The sequence below is a fragment of the Sylvia atricapilla genome, chromosome 1 (genome assembly GCF_009819655.1).
Source record: "Sylvia atricapilla isolate bSylAtr1 chromosome 1, bSylAtr1.pri, whole genome shotgun sequence".
In the NCBI taxonomy this organism is placed as follows: Eukaryota; Metazoa; Chordata; class Aves; order Passeriformes; family Sylviidae; genus Sylvia; species Sylvia atricapilla.
The window spans coordinates 112,196,234-112,200,076 of NC_089140.1; positions in this window are offsets into that span (position 1 = coordinate 112,196,234).

Below are 3,843 nucleotides of genomic sequence, written 5' to 3' on the forward strand. Positions count from 1 at the left end.
TAAAATTCACAGTAGTGTTTAGCGTGTGGCATCAATCACTTCTTGTTTACAGAATTTTTAGGCACAAAGCCTATAGTTTCTGAAATATATTTAAGGAAAGTACAACATAATGGCAGAACAGTGATTTGCTGAGTTTTTAGTTTAAATTCATTTTAGGTTACTATTCAATTGCTCTGAGGGAAGTCTGATCAACAGTGAAAAAATAATTTCTCTTTAAGAAGTTTTCAGATACCAGCAGAGCACAAATTTCACAAGAATGAAGCATTACATTTAGAGAAGATTATTAATTCAGAATCACTTTTTGGCTAAATTTCTTATTCAGGAAGCAGTTATCTCCTTTTTGTGGGTAGAAGGCTAATCCTGAGAAATAAAAAGAAATAAATTGCAAAAATCTATTCATCAAGGAACATTCCTTAAGATCTCACAGCAGAAGCTCTTTTACCAACACAAATTTGACCTTGTGTCTTTAATTGAATTTACAGTATTTCACCTAGGTTTTCTTTCACTACAAACCCTTATATTAGGAAAAAATTCCTGTCAATATGTGACAGCTTAGCTACAGTAAGCAGCTTCTTGCTTCTCATGGTGATCTTATTCTCCTATATCAAGGCCTTCAGTAAACTGAGGGGTATTTTCTGACACCTTACTCCCAGTAGAAAGAGTAATCTGCTTTTGGGATACCCCTGGGAGATGGGGGATCCAGGAAGTACTGACTAGAAGATATTATATGCTGTAAAATGTATCCAACATCATGGTTTGGCTCAATGCCATATTCTGTTCGGAACATGTGGTTTTTTAAGACTCCATCTTTCCTCAAAAACATAATAAACTAAAAAATGCAACTTCAACAGGAAAGAAATGTAGAAGTTCATATAATCCTTCTATTTTTGATAGTGACATAAAATTTTAAAGTAATCGATGTTATTCAAAATATAGCTATGTGATTGCAAGATGAATGTCCAGTTTATAAATTGATTCAGGAATACAAGGGTCTGGGCAAAAATATGAGCCACTAGAGGTGACAGTTTTATAGTCACACTTGGGCATGATCTCTAGTCCCATGATAAATGTAACTTCAGCAGCTTTGGAATGGAAGATTAATTATCCAGAATTACATGACTAACACCACTGTGTAGCAGCCTGCGAAAGTTACAGACAAACAAATAGCACAGTTTGTTCTAGGTTATCCTTTGGTAACTAATGAAATCAATTTGACCATTGAATTCATTTCAGCCTCACAAGCAAAACAGAAAATTACACTTAAATGCCTCACAAGCAAATAGAGAAACAAATGTAAGATTGAAAGGCACCAAAACCATGGCTTTACTGATCTTAGCAAGTGTTACATAAATTCCTTTTGTGGTAGGCAGTTTTTACATCAAACTTGTCTGGATTTCAGTTGTTGTTGTTTTAGTTTTAATTTTGGTTGTTTTGTTTTGGGCTTTTTTTTTTTTTTTTTTTTTTTTTTTTTTCTCTTTGTGAACACATAAACACCTCCGGAATGAGTTTATTTTGTTAGTCACTTGTCAGTATCAGTCAAAGGCATACTAAGAGACCATTAGGTATGAAAATATGCTTAACTGAAATATGACAAGGACTACAATTTACTGAATATCTTTGTAAGGTTTATTGTAAGATACCTTTATATAAAAGGTATCTTAGTGGTTATCCTACTGTGTTTAAAAAGCAATGAAGAAATGCACTTCCATGCCACTAATGAATGTTTAGACTTAACTCCTGGTTGATTTTTTTTTTTCTTTTTAGTTTCAGGGAAATAACTTTCTAATATAGCAAATACAGAAGCAATTTGTATTGTTATCTCATTGTGTCAATTCATTATAATACTACCAGAGTTGGGTTTTTTTCCCTGCATTCTCTTTGAATGTTTCACAGTATTTATCAGCAATTTTTAAATGATTATTCAAAAATTAAGAAGATTCTCCAACTGGCAGATATAAATATCACTACTAAACATGCTTTCATCCAATTTATGCAATCCAGAATGGAATTGTAAAGAATCTTACACTGAAATTTTTCTTACATTTTTGCTTTCATTCAAAGTCCTGCTCAGCAAAACTGACTACAGTTCTTAGTTCAATCTAGCCTTAATTTATGAATGTCCAAGTTTTTCAATCGTTGGTTGAAGTCAGTGCTAGTTAGGCACAGTGTGGTTTCAAGAGTGTTGTTTCTTTCTAGATTATTGTTTTGTAACACCTCTTTATGGTTCCACAGATTTCAGACTTAGTTGATTGAATGCATTGTAACTGTGGTCCCTTGTTTTCTTTTAATTTATTTGAGGGGTCTTTTTTTTCCCAAAATCATCATGTTAAATGAGTACATTAAAATAATTCAACTAAGAAATAAACTAAAATTTTTAATGGAAATAATTTATTCTGATTTTAATATATATGGCAGTAGCTGGCTGTCTTGACTCTAAAATCAAGAAATATATCACAGAGAAAAGAAATGATAAATTATTTCTAGTTCTCCTCAAATACAGTGGTACAAAGAAGAAATATTCCCTGTGGTGTGAACTAATATTTCACTGGTCTCTTAAAGGACACTTTCACTTTAAAACCTTACTTATTCAAAAGGTAGTTAAGATTTTTGAAATTTGTATGCAGGACATTCTTGCCATACTTCAAAGTCCATGAAAACAAAATATTCACAGCTTTTGTACCAAGTCTTATGTTTTGTGAAAGAAAAAGACACTGGTTTGCACCAGAAAACTAAAATTGCCATTAGTCATAGATATTGTTATGATCAATAGAACAATCTTCAATGTCAAAACTAAATATCAGTCAGATGATTTGGGAAGTTCCTGAAAATCATGTCATGAGACCAGCAATCTGACATGAAGGAAGAAGTCCAGTTTCAGAAAAATGTCTGCTGTAGCAAAGGGAAATATCTGCCAGCTTCTCTAGATGCAAAAATATGTCAGTCATTATACTTGCTGTGAAAAATATAAACTATTTCTCATCTCTTTTGACGTAAGCTAATGTCATCACAATGGTACCCTCTCGTGCTTGGATTTTACAGGAATGAAGTATTGCTGATTGGATCAAAATAGTAACTCCATACCACTTCTGAACTGGGACTTCAGCACAGAAGTGTAGTGTATAACATTGACACAATCATCAGCATTGTACTGCCTGCACCCAGAAAATATGGAAGTTCTGGGTTAATCTTGCATTCAAAACTGGAAACTCACACACTTCAATTAGTAACGGTATCTGTCCATCCTGTAAAGATCTCATTAGAAAGTCATTGCTGAATTGACAGGGGTTCCATGAAAGGCTTGTAGTCCTGTTTTGGCTCCTCTTCCCAAAGACAGTATCTTCTCAAATATCCCCTTAATTTTTATTTTTTTTTCTTTTTACTATATTTGTGTCATTGTATGTGGATTCAAAGAAGAGCAACAGTTTGTTTGGTCTCATCAATCAAACCTAGCTTCACATGCAACCCTCACATCTCCTTTTGTGTGATTCTCCCCCCTACACTGCACTTGTATGATCCCACCTGGAGTGCTGCATCCAACTCTGGGGTCGCCAGCACAGGAAGGCCATGGACTTGTTGAAGCAAGTCCAGAGCAGGGCCAAAAAGAGGATCAAGTGACTGGAGCACATCTCCCAAGAAGAAAGGCTAAGATAGTGATGATCAGCCTGGAGAAGGCTCCAGGGAGACCTTAGTGAAGTCTTTCAATATTTAAAAGGGGCCTTATAAGAGAGATGGAGACACAGTGTTCAGTAGGGCCTGTTGCAATATGCAAGGGACAGTGGGTTTTAAAAAATGGTAGGTTTAGACTGGACATAAGGAATTTTTTTTTTACTATGAGTGTGGTGA